This window comes from Triturus cristatus, chromosome 2_2, assembly GCF_964204655.1.
Source record: "Triturus cristatus chromosome 2_2, aTriCri1.1, whole genome shotgun sequence".
Classification (NCBI taxonomy): Eukaryota; Metazoa; Chordata; class Amphibia; order Caudata; family Salamandridae; genus Triturus; species Triturus cristatus.
In genome coordinates this window covers 1,164,862,395-1,164,880,869 of record NC_140582.1, presented here as the reverse complement: position 1 = coordinate 1,164,880,869, position 18,475 = coordinate 1,164,862,395, and the positions used below count along the sequence as shown (strand labels likewise).

Here is an 18,475-nt window from a genome sequence, read left to right as displayed (position 1 = left end):
TCGGCTATTCAGGTATGCTGGTCGGGGTTGTGGAGGGCTTTTTGTGCACTTCTAATTCACAAGCAATTACAACAGCAAGCAATTACAACAGCAGAATATAGAGTACTATGCGCTGTGCAAAAATAGGTATTAGTTAGGAATACACAAAAAAGATGATGTTTGTTCGATTACATTATGGCATTGATTTTTTAAATTTAAACATTTATATAGTGCCTCTAAAATCAGAACGGTAAGGGTGGTTTACGGACAAGCAGATACTGAGAAAGCTAAGCACCTGAAAGTGGGTTACACCAGTGAGGGAAGGGAATGAACAGCTGCAGAAATTCTCATAAAAGCATAGATGAAAACAATAAGAAATCTTCCAATTGAGTGATTGGTGATCACCCAATCACATCTACTGGTGGATAGCAATCACTATCCATGATGGAAACTGTAAAGATAACAGTAGGTCACTTGCTGAAGAATTCTTCGCACGGGTGAGTTTTGCATAGTGTTCTGGAGGCGAAGAGTACAGCTAATGTTCTGAGGCTAGAGCTCCAGGCTGATACTGAAGTCACCCAAGTAGACTGGAGTGGTGTCACACATATCCTTAGGCGTAAGGATGCCGGGTAGGAACATGATCCAGGCCAAGATGGAGAAACAGCAGGGATCACAAAGAATGGGCGTGATATGGACATATTCCCTTCCCTTGTGAACTAGCCTGGCAGCAGAACCAATGATGGCCTTAAGAGGAGCTCATTAGAGAGAGGGACCCGGTATTCCCAAAGTCCATTTGTGGGGTGATGAGTGGGCGCACTGCTCTTGTGAGAAGCACAGAAGAGAAGAGTTTGGATTTTCTTCACAAGGTGCTATAGGCAGTCACCTGCAAGGTGGTCCAAGGCTTTTGCATGACTTTTTTCATCTGTGGTATGAAAGTAAGGGCCGGATCGAGTGTGAAGCTCCGAGATATGGCAGATGAGTCTTATATGGGAGTAATCCTTCAAGATTGAGTAAATCCAGGAACAATGAGTCTGTCTTTTTCTGTTGATGCCAATAACTATAGGATTATGGCTGCAGGAGCCTAACAAATAGAATCATGAAAAAAGGCCCATGTTGGTGTAAGCTATATAAGGCCAGAGGTGTTACTGGTGTTCTGGGCAGGCTGTGTTCTTTTTCTTCAGTTGACTGGCTTGCTGTTGTTCCGTGCTACCTCCGAAGGTATGAATGGTGTTCTGGGCAGGCTGTGTTCTTTTTCTTCTGTTGACTGGCTTGCTGTTGTTCCGTGCTACCTCCGGAGGGTAAACAGCCTTTACTACGCAACCGTTACAATGCATGCCATTACATCGCATTGCGTTGCAATGAAAAAGGTGTGCAGCAGTGGGTAGAAGGTGTTGGATTTAACTCCAACACCTTCCCTACTGTTGCACACACTGGAGTTGGAATAGAAAATTAATCTATTCCAACTTCCAGCGCTCCCCCGACTGAAAGTCGGTGTAAAAGTTGATGTTGCAACGGCATGCGATGTAATGGCATGCGTTGTAACGTCACATATTCCCTCCGGCGGTATGACTGGTGTTCTGGGCAGGCTGTGTTCTTTTTCTTCAGTTGACTGACTTGCAGTTTTTTCCATGCTACCTCCGGAGGTATGACTGGTGCTCAGGGCAGTCTATGTTATTTTTCTTCAGTTGACTGGCTTGCTGTTGTTCCTTGCTACCTCCGGAGGTAAGACTGGTGTTCTGGCAGGCTCTGTTCTTTTTCTTCAGTTGACCGGCTTGCTGTTGTTCCTTGCTACCTCTGGAGGTATGACTGGCGCTCTGGGCAAGCTGTGTTATTTTTCTTCAGTTGACTGGCTTGCTATTGTTCCGTGCTACCTCCGGGGGTATGACTGGTGTTCTGGGCAGGCTGTGTTTTTTCTTCATTTGACTGGCTTGCTGTTGTTCCGTGCTTCCTCCGGAGGTATGACTCATGTTCTGGGCAGGCTCTGTTATTTTTCTTCGGTTGTCTGGCTTGCTGTTGTTCCGTGCTTCCTTCAGAGAAGTGACTGGCCTTCTGGGCAGGCTGTTTTCTTTTTCTTTATTTGACTGGCTTGCTGTTGTTCCGAGCTACCTCAGGAGGAATGACTGGTGTTCCTGGGCAGGCTGTGTTCTTTTTCTTCAGTTTACTGGCTTGCTGTTGTTCCGTGCAACCTCCGGAGGTATGACTGGTGTTCTTGGCAGTCTGTGTTATTTTTCTTCAGTTGATTGGCTTGCTCTTGTTCTGGGCTTCCTCCAGAGGAGTGACTGGCGCTCTGGGCAGGCTGTGTTCTTTTTTTTCAGTTGACTGGCTTGCTGTTGTTCCGTGCTACCTCCAGAGGTATGACTGGTGTTCCTGGACAGGCTGTGTTCTTTTTCTTCATTTAACTGGCTTGCTGTTGTTTTGTGCTACCTCAGGACGTTTGACGGGTGTTATGGGCAGGCTGTGTTCTTTTTCTTCATTTGACTGGCTTGCTGTTGTTCCGAGCTACCTCAGGAGGTATGACTGGTGTTCCTGGGCAGGCTGTGTTCTTTTTCTTCAGTTGACCTGCTTGCTGTTGTTCCGTGCTTCCTCCGTAGGTATGACTGGTGCTCTGGGCAGGCTGTGTTCTTTTTTTTCAGTTTACTGGCTTACTGTTGTTCCGTGCTACCTCCGGAGGTATGACTGGTGTTCTGGGCAGGCAATGTTATTTTTCTTCGGTTGACTGGCTTGCTGTTGTTCCGTGCTTCCTCCGGAGGAGTGACTGGCCTTCTGGGAAGGCTGTGTTCTTTTTCTTCAGTTGTCTGGCTTGCTGTTGTTCCGTGCTACCTCCGGAGGTATGACTGGTTTTCTGGGTAGGCTCTGTTATTTTTCTTCAGTTGACTGGCTTGCTGTTGTTCTGTGCTTCCTCCAGAGGAGTGACTGGCGGTATGGGCAGGCTGTGTTCTTTTTTTTCAGTTAACTGACTTGCTGTAGTGCCGTGCTACCTCAGGAGGTATGACTGGTGTTCCTTGGCAGGCTGTGTTCTTTTTCTTCAGTTGACTGGCTTGCTGTTGTTCCGTGCTACCTCAGGAGGTATGACTGGTGTTCTGGGCAGGCTGTGTTCTTTTTCTTCATTTGACTGGCTTGCTGTTGTTCCGAGCTACCTCAGGAGGTATGAATGGTGTTCCTGGGCAGGCTGTGTTCTTTTTCTTCAGTTGACTGGCTTGCTGTTGTTCCGTGCTACCTCCGTAGGTATGACTGGCAGGCTCTGTTATTTTTCTTCAGTTGACTGGCTTGCTGTTGTTCCGTGCTACCTCCGGAGGTATGACTGGTGTTCTGGGCAGTCTGTGTTATTTTTCTTCAGTTGACTGGCTTGCTCTTGTTCTGTGCTTCCTCCAGAGGAGTGACTGGCGCTCTGGGCAGGCTGTGTTCTTTTTTTTAGTTGACTGGCTTGCTGTTGTTCCGTGCTACCTCAGGAGGTATGACTGATGTTCCTGGGCAGGCTGTGTTGTTTTTCGTCAGTTGGCTGACTTGCTGTTGTTCCATGCTACGCCCAGAGGTATGCCTGGCCCTCAGGGCAGGCTGTGTTATTTTTCTTCAGTTGACTGGCTTGCTGTTGTTCTGTGCTACCTCTGGACGTATGACTGGTGTTCTGGGCAGGCTGTGTTCTTTTTCTTCATTTGACTGGCTTGCTGTTGTTCGGAGCTACCTCAGGAGGTATGACTGGTGTTCCTGCGCAGACTGTGTTCTTTTTCTTCAGTTGACTGGCTTGCTGTTGTTCCGTGCTACCTCCGGAGGTATGACTGGTGTTCTGGGCAGGCTCTGTTATTTTTCTTCAGTTGACTGGCTTGCTGTTGTTCTGTGCTACCTCAGGGGGTATGACTGGTGTTCTGGGCAGGCTGTGTTCTTTTTCTTCAGTTGACTGGCTTGCTGTTGTTCCGTACTACCTCCGGAGTTATGACTGGTGTTCTGGACGGGCTGTGTTATTTTTCTTCAGTTGACTGGCTTGCTGTTGTTCCATGCTACCTCTGGAGGTATGCCTTGCACTCAGGGCAGGCTATGTTCTTTTTCTTCATTTGACTGGCTTGCTGTTGTTCTGTGCTACCTCATGGGGTATGACTGATGTTCTGGGCAGGCTGTGTTCTTTTTCTTTAGTTGACTGGCTTGCTGTTGTCCCGTGCTACCTCTGGGGGTATGACTGGTGTTCTGGGCAGGCAGGGTTCTTTTTCTTGAGTTGACTGGCTGGCTGTTGTTCCGTGCTACCTCTGGAGGTATGATTGCCGTTTTAGGGCAGGCTGTGTTCTTTTTCTTTAGTTGACTGGCTTGCTGTTGTTCCGTGCTACCTGCGGAGGTATGACTGCCGTTTTAGGGCAGGCTGTGTTCTTTTTCTTCTGTTGACTGGCTTGCTGTTGTTCCAGGCTACCTCTGGAGGTATGAATGCCATTTTAGGGCAGGCTGTGTTCTTTTTCTTCATTTGACTGGCTTGCTGTTGTTCCGTGCTACCTCCAGAGGTATGACTGGCGCTCTGGGCAGGCTGTGTTCTATTTCTTCAGTTGACTGGCTTGCTGTTGTTCCGTGCTACCTCCGTAGGTATGACTGGTGTTCCTGGGCAGGCTGTGTTATTTTTCTTCAGTTGACTGGCTTGCTCTTGTTCTGTGCTTCCTCCAGAGGAGTGACTGGCGCTTTGGGCAGGCTGTGTTCTTTTTCTTCAGTTGACTGGCTTGCTGTTGTTCCGTTCTACCTATGGAGGTATGACTGCCGTTTTAGGGCAGGCTGTGTTCTTTTTCTTCAGTTGACTTCTTGCTGTTGTTCCGTGCTACCTCCAGAGGTATGACTGGCGCCCTGGGCAGGCTGTGTTCTTTTTCTTCAGTTGACTGGCGTGCTGTTGTTCTGTGCTACCTCCGGGAGTATGACTGGTGTTCTGGGTAGGCTGTGTTATTTTTCTTCATTTGACTGGCGTGCTGTTGTTCCGTGCTACGTCTGGAGGTATCACTGGCACTCAGGCAGGCTGTGTCCTGTATCTTCATTTGACTTGCTTGCTGTTGTTATTTGCTACCTCCGGAGGTATGACGGGCGTTCTGGACCAGCTGTCTTCTTTTTCTTCATTTGACTGGCTTGCTGTTGTTCCGTGCTACCTCCGGAGGTAATGTGGAAATCGAAAATAATTGCTGTTAGCATGAGCTGAAGCCATCTTGTTTGCAGCATCCAGTTTCTTAGCCTTGTGATACTGCCGTCTTCACTGTTGCCTGCTTTTCTATTCTACTTGAGTCATCAGCTTTAGTTAACTCCTTCTGTACTGAGCCAGAGCAATGTATGAGCTCAGAAAGGCCTGTAGCTGCTAGAATGCACCTGTTTGAGAATGTAACTGTCTATCATATCCTACTGATGTAAGCAGTTTTGTCTCCCCTCCCACTTTGCTGAGTAAGTGGTGTCCATCTGCCCATGTTTGTCAGTAGTTATTCCTGTGTATGCTTGTACCTTCTATTTGAGTCTACATGCTTACTCTGCAACAAACTGTGTATAAAAGACCCATGGTTTCTGTATTCCATGTACTGCCTCCTACAGCACCTGAGGGTGTTGTATTGATGTAGTCCCACTCATGAGTGATCAATAAACATGTTATTTTGAATTCCAGCTTCAGTGCCAATCTCTTCTTTGTTAGTTTAAGGCCCCGTGGACAGAGAAGGGTGAACCCTGCACCTGTGTGCCCCTTAAAAGGCACATTTCCACAGTATGACTGGCGTTCTGGACAGGCTGTGTTCTTTTTCTTCAGTTGATTGGCTTGCTGTTGTTCCGTTCTACCTCCGGAGGTATGACTGGTGTCCTGGGCAGGCTTTGTTCTTTTTCTTCAATTGATTGGCTTACTGTTGTTCCTTGCTATCTCCGGCGGTATGATTGGTGGCCAGGCCTACCTCACTAGCTATGAATACCTCTTGCAATGACAAGAGGTTCATAGGTTTAGTGGTAGGGAGGCACGGTGAGTTATTTTTTCTCAGATGGCTGCTATGGTGCATGATTGTTAATACCAGGTGTTATTTTGGGTTGTAGTAACAGGATTGGTGGTGAGGAGAAGTTCAGAGGTTGTATGGAGAGTGTTTCTCCTCGGTAGAGCTTGGCTTGGCTTGGCTTTCGCCCTGAACAGTCTTTGCAAAGACAGGGAGCTGGTAGTTTTTACAGAGGTTGGTTGGGATATTTTTCCTCCGGTAGCTTGTGGTGCTCTATCATCTTCTGCTACGATAGCATGTAATGTGTCCACAGATGTGCCCACGCACTCTGGGCACCAAAGTAGACGTGCCCCCCCGTTAGCGAATCAGATAGGTAAACATTTGCAAAATATGGGGTTTATAACATAACGATACACTGTATAAGTGTTTTGCAAGGTATGGAAAATGCATGGATTTGAGCTTGCGGCAGGTTAGGTTTGTGGTAATATCAGAGAAATAAACAGTAAAAACCAGCCCAACAAACCACAAAACAGGCCCGCAGATAGACAAAAACCTGCCACGCACTGATCTGTGAGACCAGGCCCTCAGGCACTGCCAGACTGCCCTGCAGGCCAGCCCGACCCTGCTTAGCTCATTGCCTGTACCTCTTGGAGGTATAAACACAGGCCCCAGTCCTTCAGGCACCGCCAGGTTGCCCTGCAGGCCAGCCCGACCCCGCTCAGCTCCTCACATTCCTGGATCTACCTCAGGGAGGTCTGAACACAGGCCACAGCCCTTCAGGCACAGCCAGGCTACCCGACCCTGCTCAGCTCCTCACATTTGTCGCCTCTAACTCTGGAAGGTATGAACACAGGCCCCAGCCCCTCTGGCACCGCCAGGCTGCCCCCAGACCAGCCCAACCCTGCTCAGCTCCTCACATTCCTCGCCTCTACCTTGGGAGGTATGAACACAGGTCCCAGCACTTCAGGCACTGCCAGACTGCCTAACCCAGTTCAGCTCCTCACATTCCTCGCCTCTACCTCTGGGAGGTATGAACACAAGCCCCAGCCCTTCAGGCACTGCCACGCTGCCCTATAGGCCAGCCCGACCGAGATCAGCTCCTCGCCTCTACCTCTGGGATGTATGAACACAAGCCCCAGCCCTTCAGGCACTGCCACACTGCCCTCCAGGCCAGTCCGTCTCTGCTCAGCTCCTCACATTCCTCGCCTCTACCTCATGGAGGTATGACCACAGGCCCCAGCCCCTCCGGCACCACCAGACTGCCCTCCAGGCCAGCCCAACCCTGCTCAGCTCCTCACATTCCTCACCTCTACCTCTGGGAGGTATGAACACAGGCCCCAGCCCTTCAAGCACCGCCACGCTGCCCTCCAGGCCAGCCCGTCTCACCGCACCTCCTCACATTCCTGCCTCTACCTCTGGGAGGTATGAACACAAGCCCCAGCCCTTCAGGCACCGCCACGCCGCCCTCCACGCTAGTCCGTCTCTGCTCAGCTCCTCACCTCTACCTCAGGGAGGTATGACCACAGGCCCCAGCCCCTCCGGGACCACCAGACTGCCCTCCAGGCCAGCCCGACCCTGCTCAGCTCCTCACATTCCTGGCCTCTGGGAGGTATGAACACAGGCCCCAGCCCTTCAAGCACCGCCACGCTGCCCTCCAGGCCAGCCCGTCTCTGCGCACCTCCTCACATTCCTGCCTCTACCTCTGGGAGGTATGAACACGAGCCCCAGCCCTTCAGGCACCGCCACGCTGCCCTCCAGGCGAGCCCGTCTCTGCTCAGCTTCTCACCTCTACCTCAGGGAGGTATGACCATAGGCCCCAGCCCCTCCGGCACCACCAGACTGTCCTCCAGGCCAGCCTAACCCTGCTCAGCTCCTCACATTCCTCGCCTCTACCTCTGGGAGGTATGAACACAGGCCCCAGCCCTTCAAGCACCGCCACGCTGCCCTCCAGGCCAGCACGTCTCTGCTCAGCTCCTCACATTCCTGGCCTCTAACTCAGGGAGGCATGAACACAGGCCCCAGCCCTTCAGGCACCGCCTCGCTGCCCTAGACCAGACCGACCCTGCTCTGCTCCTCACATTCCTGCCTCTACCTCAGGGAGGCATGAACACAGGCCCCAGCCCTTCAGGCACTGCCAGACTGCCTGACCCTGCTCAGCTCCTCATATTCCTGCGTCTACCTCTGGGAGGTATGAACACAGGCCTCCCAGTGACGGCCACGGGCAGGCGGCATTGTCTTTCTTTCCCCAGCTGGGCGGCAGGGTTCGCGCCCGGGCAGGCCCGCCTTCCTCCGGCCCCACCTCACACCAGTAGAGGAAGCAGGTGTGCGTGAAAACACACTGTGGGCCCTAATTAGCGCCGGGGAGGACGCCCGCCTGCTGGGCCTTTCAGAGGAGCTGGGCCTCACTGGGACTGGCGGCCTGCCTAATGCGCCTGCGCGGAAGGCCACAGGGCGGGGGCCTGGAGAGGAGCGGGTGAACCTCCGTACTAGACCCCAGCAAGTAACTCTGAAACCAGGGGCAGGCCGACATTAAATTCCAAGCTGCATGTTGTTCCAGTATGCGCAAAAAGAAACCCTCCAGGCCACCACAGAGAGAAACATCCTCCAGGGCACCGCAGCGAGACATCCCACAGGCCAGGCCACCACAGAGAGACTTCCTCCAGACCACCACAGAGAGACGTCCCCCAGTCCACCAAACAGAGAGACATCCTCCAGACCACCGCAGCGCCACATCCTTTAGGGCACCCCAGAGAACCATCCTCCAGGCCACCACAGAGAGACATCCTCCAGGGCACCGCAGCGCCACATCCCCCAGGGCACACAGAGAGACATCCCCCAGGCCACCACAGAGAGTCTTCCTCCAGGCCACCACAGCACAACATCCTCCAGGGCACCACAGAAAGATATACTCCAGGCCACCATAGAGAGACATCCTCCAGGGCACCACAGAGAGATATCCTCTCGGGTTCCACAGAAAAAAGACATCCTCCAGGCCACCACAGAGAGACATCCTCGAGGCCACCACAGATAGAGATATCCTCCAGGCCACCACAGAGAGACATCCTACAGGGCATCACAGAGAGACATCCTCCAGGGCATCACAGAGAGACATCCCCCAGGCCCACCACAGCGACACATCCTTCAGGGCACCACAGCGAGACATCTTCCCAGGCTCTAGAGAGAGAGACAACCTCCAGGCCACCACAGAGAGAGACATCCGCCAGGTCACCACAGAGAGACATCCTCCAGGCCACCACAGAGAGATATCTTCTAGGACACCACAGAGAGACATCCTCCAAGCCACAACAGAGAGACATCCTCCCGGACACCACAGAGAGACATCCTCTGGGCCACCAAAGAGAGACATCCTCCAGGCCACCAAAGATAGACATCCTCCAGGGTACCACAGAGAGAAATCGTCCAGGCCACTACAGAGAGACACTTCCTCCAGGCCACCACAGAGAGACATCCTCCTGGGCACCACAGAGAGACATCCTTCTGGGCAGCACAGACAGACATCCTCCTGGGCACCACAGAGAGACATCCCCCAGGCCTCCACAGAGAGACAACCTCCTGGGCACCACTGAGAGACATCCTCCAGGGCACCACAGAGAGAAATCGTCCAGGCCACTACAGTAAGACACTTCCTCCAGGCCACCACAGAGAGACATCCTCCTGGGCACCACAGAGAGACATCCTTCTGGGCAGCAGACAGACATCCTCCTGGGCACCACAGAGAGACATCCCCCAGGCCTCCACAGAGAGACATCCTCCTGGGCACCACAGAGAGACATCCTCCAGGGCACCACAGAGTGAAATCATCCAGGCCACTACAGTAAGACACTTCCTCCAGGCCAACACAGAGAGACATCCTCCTGGGCACCACAGATAGACATCCTTCTGGGCAGCAGACAGACATCCTCCTGGGCACCACAGAGAGACATCCTCCAGGCCTCCACAGAGAGACATCCTCCTGGACACCACAGAGAGACATCCTCCAGGGCACCACAGAGTGAAATCATCCAGGCCACTACAGTAAGACACTTCCTCCAGGCCACCACAGAGAGACATCCTCCTGGGCACCACAGAGAGACATCCTTCTGGGCAGCAGACAGACATCCTCCTGGGCACCACAGAGAGACATCCTCCAGGCCTCCACAGAGAGACATTTTCCTGGGAACCACAGAGAGACATCCTCCAGGACACCACAGAGAGACGTCCCCCGGGCCACCACTGAGAGAGACATCCTCCTGGGCACCACAGAGAGACATCCTCCAGGCCTCCACAGAGAGACATCCTCCTGGGTACCACAGAGAGACATCCTCCAGGACACCACAGAGAGACGTTCTCTGGGCCACCACTGAGAGAGACATCCTCCAGGCCTCCACAGAGAGACATCCTCCAGGCCACCACAGAGAGACATCCTCCAGGCCTCCACAGAGAGACATCCTCCAGGCCTCCACAGTGAGACATCCTCTAGGCCTCCACAGAGAGACATCCTCCTGGGCACCACAGAGAGACATCCTCCAGGCCACCACAGAGAGGGGCGGAGGGGCAGGAAGCAGTCAGGTCCCGGCACGGGTTCTAGATTCACAATTAACAATTGTGTGTAGTGCACCGCTCGACGTGTGACGCGGTGGTGCTTTTGACGTCTATGCGCTATTTCCATACGTTTCTGGGTTTGTCTCTGGCCTGAGTCGGGGTATCCGGACTCGACATGTTTAGCGAGTGAAGTGTAGTTTGGCCCATGGATCGTTCAGTAAAAATACCAACAACATAATAATATTCAAATGAATATCAATAGTAATAATAAGGATAATATTGCCCTATTTTATATAGAGAGTGATACAGCACTTCTGCGGTTTCTAACCAATGTAAATAACAAATGTCATTGGTACCGTTTCAATGGTAGTCTAATGGAATGCAATGTACCATGTATAAAGAGCTCAATGCCACAGGGTGCAGCTTCAAGTTTACAATGACAACAATGGATTCTCCAATGGCGCCCCCTGGAGGTGTGGTACACATTGGGGTCAAACGACCTTTTTTTCGGCTGAGCCAACAGTTGTGTGGCTGGAATGAGACATAAACTGTCTGGGGTGGTCTTCAGTAGTAGGGTCTGTGGTTGGTCTCAGGCATAAGTTAAGAGATCACAGGCAGTAGGGCTGGGGGATTTCTACAGCATCAAATGCACTGGATTCAAGCTAGCCTGGGTGATGAGGAGTCATACACCGAAACCGGTCCTAGGATGCTTGTTTCCAGTCCAGGGAGGACCTGGCCTGGCAGTTCGGACTGGACTGTTCCCATTGGGCGCAGGGTCAAGAGTGATTTGCATATGGCTGGGTTTAAACTGGAATGGGGTGCTGAGCAAAAACATGATGGATTTAGGCCCAGATCTCTGTAATGGGGTGAATGTTTGACATTGTTCAGAATTCCATCCATCAGTTGTTCTTTTTGCATGAGGATGGTCCCATGCATAAGACCAGAGATCTGGGGCAGAAGGCCTCTGAGGAGTTCTTGCACAGCAAATGTCTGTTGTTGTTGGTCTTAGACAGTGGACCGCTGCATTGTAGGCTGTGAGTCTTTAGACTCCGTCTCAGGTAGCAGTTTTGTGTCTCGTATCAGACAGTTAATCCGAGGTTGCTTCAGCTGTGAGTGTGGTCTCACTGCAGGTGTTTGTATAGCAGGGTTTGTAGATTCCTTGGACTCCAGGCGCTTAGGTTCACGTTGGCAGCTTCTTGTGTGCATCAGTGGGTTTACTCAGTGGAGGGCCGTCCACCCTTTCCAGGGCACGAGTAAGCCTGAGTGATGTGTTTGGAAGAAGGGGGATCCCTTGCTTCTGGGTGACAAACACACCTGACAACAGTGATCAATACAAGGAAACCCCAAGACTGGGAGCACGTGGGACCACCTGCACCTCAGAAGGCGGGGTGAAGGCAGCCTCATTGTTTTGGGGTTGAAGGTGATTACAGAGGGGGGCGGACGTGGACTTTGGGCTGGGCGCTAGCAGTTCAAAGGGGCCTGACAGGTGCTTGAAAGACTGTTTGTCCTGGAGTTGGCGGTCTGTCCTCCCACCTCCTCCTACACGCGGAGCCCACCCACCCCGCCGGTCCTTGCAGGGGCTACAGCGCCTTTCTTCTCCCCTCCACACCCACCTCCACCCCTCAATTATTGGAATTGGTGTTTTCCGGCGCCGCCCTTTCCCTTTCAGGCTCTTGTGTCGCCGGATCCGGTTTGGGGGGGGGGGGTCGGGTTGCTGCGGTCCCCGGTTCTTGTGGAGAGGGCCGCATTTAGGGGGAGTAGGGAGGGGCGATTGTGCAGCGCAGTCTGCAATTACAACGCCGCGGCGGCCAAGAAAATGCCCTAGCAATGCATGCCGGGGACAAGGGGTGTTGGAGTGAAGGAGGGGTGAGGATTATGGTCTTGTGTGTGCACTGTCTTGTGTGTGCACTGCGTGTGCACGGACGCAGACGTGTGCACGTGATGGCCGTGTGTGTGCGCTCAAGCATGCTTGCACTTGGGCGTGTACGTGTGTGTACAAATGTTCTGCACATATGTACACTCGCATGTGTATGTATTTGTGTGAGTGCGCGAGTGTGCGTGCCCGCAGGTCGGTCTACTTTGTGCACGCATTCGAGCGCCTTTTTGTGTGTTTGTCCTAGTGCTATTTCAGGACAGACATGGCGCAATGCAATCTACGGGTTTTTTACGATTGGGCTGTGGCCAATAGAAAGAAAGGTAAACTCTACTTGTTAAATACAACATCAGTTGATATTATTGGGCGCTCTGAGACGCCGTAACCAGCTCTGATGCCTCTGGGTAATAATAGGTCGTAGCTTATCCTGCACCACAAAAGCACTGTCTCTGGCCCCGCCTCCTTTCAGATTACTGATAGATTTGACTAAATATTCTCGGTAAATTTGCCTGCTACGGAACTATTCCTTTTTGTCGCGTGAGTGAATGAAAAACATATGGGCAGATTTATAAGCCCTGTGCGTCACTTTTGTGACGCAGCGGCGGCGCAAAGCCAGCGCCATGCTGCGGCAGATTTACAACGTGACGCATCTAGGGAGATGCGTCACGTTGTAAAGCTTGCGCCACATGTGGGTGTACCATCACAGGGGGGGGCGTTCCGGCGCAGGAACGCCTCAGAAAAGTGGCTGAGTGAAATCTACAAGATTTCACTCAATCACTTTTCCGGCCATGCTGGGTCAAATCCCTGCGCCTGCTTGAAGCAGACGTAAGGATTGACGCAGCATTGTACCGATAGGGCACCCCCGAGCCTTGCTGGAGCTGCGTCGCGCTTGCGACACAACTCCAGCAATGCGCCGCCCTTCCGCCATCAGATGCGTCACGCATCTGTTTATCCTTGCGCCACGAAGCGCTACATTGTAAATGCGGCGCATCTATTGTGGCGCAAGGTTAAACTTGCGTGACGCATCTTCCCTGGCGCATCCATGCTGATTTGCAGGGATGCGCCAGGGGACGTAAATCTGCCCCATATTGTTTTGCTCGGCTATAAAATAAAATAAACCGAAATAATTAAAAGAAGCTGCATATTATATAATGTTATTGTTTTAATAATACTGTATATGTGTTTTACATGCGAGGCCTAACTAGTGGCCACAAGGTGATGTGGGCGCTCTGTAAAGCATATCAAAATGATCTCCCATCACCTCAAACTTTATTACATCAGATTAACTATTGGAAATGTTCCTATTGCATACACTCCTTTCTGGAAGTGATTATTCTGACAGCCATGGCAGAGTAAAGCTGCATTCTATCACTTAAAAAGGCCTTCGGGTGCCCCTGAATATCGCCTTTGGCTTGGACTTTGCTGCGTAACCCTCGAGTGACAGAGGTCAGGACTGGCTCATGTTCTGCCTTTGCGACCAATGGGACAGAAGGGAACATATCTCTAGTCTAGAGGCTTGCAAATGCTTCACAACACTCGACTCTAGCAACTCAATCAATCAAGGGTTGGTAAAGCGCAACTACTCACCCGTGAGGGTCTCAAGGCGCTGACTTGCAATCCTCATCCCTTAACCAGAGCAGAGAAATGTACTCACCTGTAACACTAGTTCACCAGCATTGGTGTCTTGCCCATGAAGAGAAAGTTACTTGCCTGTAACTACATTTCCAGAGCGTCAGTTTCTTCTGCACATACATGTTGTGTAGGCCTAAGGGAAGCTCAACACACCAGGAACCAGTAACAGATCTAAGGCAAGATCTTACTGTGCACACACAGTCTCAAGAGCTGCCACGCTAGTGTTCGTAGACAAAGAGGCAAGAAAGACAGGCGTCTCACAGAATAAAGGCTACAAGGTGGCTACTTAGCCGCCCTGGTGCAAGTATTGTCATAACCCCAGGCAAAATTAAATGTTGCCGTTTGTCATCCCTCCGCCTAGCAACAAGCTCGTTTTGAGACCATTTATTGCAATGGCGCCCTCTTTCGCCTATTTGTGGCGGTGCGGTAAGGCAGCAGGCTGCAGTGGCCTTAGTACTGCCGGTCCTGATACTCCACCACATGCTGACACAGAGTTTGGTATTAGGTACTGATCACCAGCCCAGTCCTCTCTTACCTTCCCTCCATGCTCTTCACGCACAGACACAACATGGTCTCCAGCCATTGCCTTTCTTTATCCAGTAACCTTACACTTTGAGTATTTGTCAACACCTTTCTAAATTCATTCACTAAGGAAACCTGTTCTGAGGTGTCGGCCTCCTGCACACTCCCTGTGCCCTGTGTTGCATGGGGTGGCCTTCTGCTAGAACAATGCTTGCCTGTTGTACTGCCCTCTTTGGTGTGCAGCCACCTCGCCTTTGGAGTAGTTTTAAACTTTCCTGACCCGGCTTACTACGTCTGTGTTGTCAAGGGCACAGACAGGTTTTCAAAGCTTGTTTCCTCTGTTATTTAAAAGGCATGTCCTGCCAGGGGATCTGGTTACATATAAATGTTCCTCAGATGGCCCTGTTGTTAAACCACAAAGTATTTGGATATGTTGTGTCTGAAGCATTGTGTGATTTCAGACAGGGAGGGCAATGGCATTTATCGCCTCAGATCTGGCCCTCCTCTGAGTGCAGACTGTATATTCAGGGATGCCTATTCTTTCTGCATGAAACTTTCCATTGAGGCCTACAATGGCTGGTAAAGTCGCTCAGTGGGTGGAGCGTCGACGGTAAAGCTCTGTAGGTGTAAAGCATGTCATGGCTTCAGATCTACTCAGATTGACATCCTCCTAAGGTTGTCATAATGAGTGACCATGACAACGCTTTTATCACCGCCTAGAGTCAAATCAGTTTGTGGTGAGCAATGCCGCCGCGCTAAGGTTGCCAAGTGTCCTGGTGTACCTTCGCATTTACGCAGGCAACGCTTACTTTTACGCTGCACGCTCGTTCCCACCACATGGCGAAATGATTATTACAGTAATCGAGCGCAGCCAAGCTGAAAAATATATGCTGAATATTCCTCTCCAGGTTGAATGGTGCACAGGTTTGCAGGTAGAGTGCAAGGGCTGGAAGTGTTTTTGTTTGCAAGGGTGACCTTTAGCAGAGTTTTTCTATGCACATTTGTTTGCAATGAGCATCAAAGGGACACTAGCTGCTTCCTGTCAAGGATATTTTATGCAGAACTATTTTGTTAGTGTGAAACAAGGATATGTGGAATATTGTAAAAAAAGACACATTTCACACAGTACTTGTGCAAAGCGAAACACTTTTAAACTTCGTCTTTAAAACTTATCTAAAACTGTAAAACATAAGAATAGTTTGCAGCTCTGCACAGGTGTAGCCGCTGCACGTTCTCGAAGGTGGCCTTTTCAGGGACATTTTTGTGGAAACTTGAAACTGCTTCCTTAAGTCTGTCCAAGAAGCACAACGACATGAGATTGAATTCAAATATTTTCGCTCATATCTGAGGCGCCACACCATAGGTTTCGGTTATGTGCATAACTGACAAAGATAGTTGCACAGGCAAGCTTTACCTACACATTCAGAATGCTCCATTGATGAGTTCAAATCAACGTTTGTAATTTACTCACACATGCGTTTCCCTGTGACTATCTCCTCCTATGGAGGGTGGTGGGCCTTTCAGGGCAGCAATCCCACGGAAAGCTTCTGACCACCCACAAACTTACACTTTTTGGGGTGTTCACAAACTGTTCTTGAGGCCCTCCTCACCAGGGAAATGGTAGGAGAATTATTCCTTTCATGAAGTGGAGTAAAATCTCTTTCCACTACAAAATGGCGAGGGTGTAGGGAAGAGGTGGTTCTACGCAGGGAAAAATATTTTCACTGCCGAAAATATACACATGCACATTTTCACTTGAGAAAATTGAAATCGCACAATTTCCCCATGGTCACACCTAGAAACCTGTGACTGGTGCAGGTTATTAGAAGTAACCTGGAAAAATGGTGAGAATATCAAAAAGTAAAAGCTGCATTTCTGTGAAGGAGTAAGATTTCAAGGAATTTAGAACTTTTTGAGAGATTCAGGGCCCTAATATTTACTGGGTTACAGTCACGGCTCGCATGAATCGCGGGAGGGGGGTCGCGCGGGAGGATTAAAAAAAAATTAATTAACTTACCTTACCGGGTCCCGCACCGCCTCTGCTCCTGGCCAGGTCCCACGCCTGCGTTTTCCTGGAACAGGAAGCATGCATCTTCCCTCCCCTCCCCTAAGCCAATCACAACGCTGCAATGGCAGCGTTGTGATTGGTGTGGACAGCGCCTAGCCTGGTGCCTTTAGGGTGGCCGTTTTCTCTATGCAGCCTACATAGAGAAAATGTAGAGTGGGCATGACTGGTTTGGTCGGCCCCAGAGGACCAACCAAACAATCGGAGCCCACAATAGTGGGCAAGCCACTACTCCCAGACCCGCCCACCCACCCGCCCCAACCAGGCATACCCTGCCTTCTGCTTTCTTGCAGCACAAGAAGCAGAAACATAAAATGGTATTTAAAATACCGTTTTATGTTTCTGCTTCTCGCACTGCAAGAAAGCAGTGAGGCGACGCTCCTCTGCCCTAATGGAGGAGCCGCCACTGCTGGGTTACATAGTCACAGATATTACTAGAACAGTGTTTATTTTCCCCCAAAAAACTTGGGAGCGCAGTAAACTGGTCGGGGGGCATACTCCCCATGTTCCTCTTTGTCAAACGAAGGCCCAGATTTACTAGCCCTTTGCTGCAGATTTGCGTTGCATTTGAAACACAAACCCAACACAAAGTGTTATTCAGGGATTCACCGTCCAACGCAAATCAGAATTTGCAGTGCATAGTTTCCCAAAGTGACTCAAGATTGCACTGCGTACTGTTTGGTACATGGGTGGTACATGGGCGTTCCTGGGCAGCCACCCACGGGTTTTAACGCAAAGGTTGGGTATCACCATAAGCTACAACACAGGCTGGCACTGACTGATGGCACCAGTGCATGGCAATGGCAGCTCTGCTGCAGGGCAGGCTGTGTATTGACTGGCCATGCACCCCCGCCACCTAGTGCCTGCAGGCTCTGTCCTGCCCTCTATGACTGAGGGCGGTAGGTACACGTGCCTTCTTTGGGGCACATCTTAGGGACACACACATGCTCAGATACACATAGAGACACTGGCACAGAAGACAGAGGAAGACGAGAAAGGTGGATCAGCCGTGCAAATACTTCGACATCAGGAAACACAGAGGGTACTGAGGAGAAATCTGCCCAAGTGGGATAGATTTTCAGCATGTGTTTCAATTTGTACATATTTTTTTGAGTGTTTGGACTGCTTTTAGTGATGCAGTACAATAATTTGTACAGTGGCTCATTATTGATCCCCAAGAGGCCCTTTCTATAAGTCAAGTAAGACATCAGCAACCTTAAGGTGCCACCTAGTGGTGAATCCCAGTTACTGCAAAAGGCCAAAAAATTGACATATAATCATTGTATGAAAACGCTCCAGCAGGCAAAACAGCATCTTCATTGGAAACCCCTTGACTGTTTCTAGGTGGGGGCAGAGACAACCTTGTAGGTGTGAGGATAAAAAAATGATAAACAGATTTATCTTTGGCTTACATGGGTTGGCTTACCATTAACCACATGCCCGTTGGAGCCTTTCCTGGGATGTGGAGCAGGGTGGAACCACCGCTCCATATGGCACAGGCTTGGCAGCTATGGTGTGGGACTGTGACTAGGAAGAGACTTGAGGAAGGCATGGGCACCCCTCAGCAGTTGTACCCTATTTGGCTTTTTACCTAAAGGGCAGGATTAGGAGAGGAAGAGAATGTGTCCAGCAAAAACTCTGGGGGATGCCACAGTAGCAGAAAAGAGTTCTTGGGAGGGATGGCGAACGGGAAATAAACGAAATGTGTGGATTTCTGCTGAAAAAGATAACTAAGGCCAAAACGGGGTGAATGGCTGGCAGGTGTACTTGGTTACATACAAGACGGCGAAATTCTTGTTTAGACATGGCGAAGTTGAGAGCTTGAGGTGGCTACCACAGGGGGATCAGATAGATGAAAGGCTGAATGGCCCTGTCTCGATACAACAGCTCCTCTTTCCAGCTCGGGTACAAGAATTTACTACCTTGTATGTGCCAAGCATTTAT

At 50.7% G+C, this 18,475-nt stretch overlaps 1 protein-coding gene across 1 annotated transcript in view; it reads left to right on the top strand.

The window, feature by feature from the left end:
• Positions 1 to 18,475, top strand: part of ATP6V1B1 (ATPase H+ transporting V1 subunit B1) — a 326,669-nt gene that overhangs the window by 116,309 nt on the left and 191,885 nt on the right. The window lies entirely within an intron of this gene.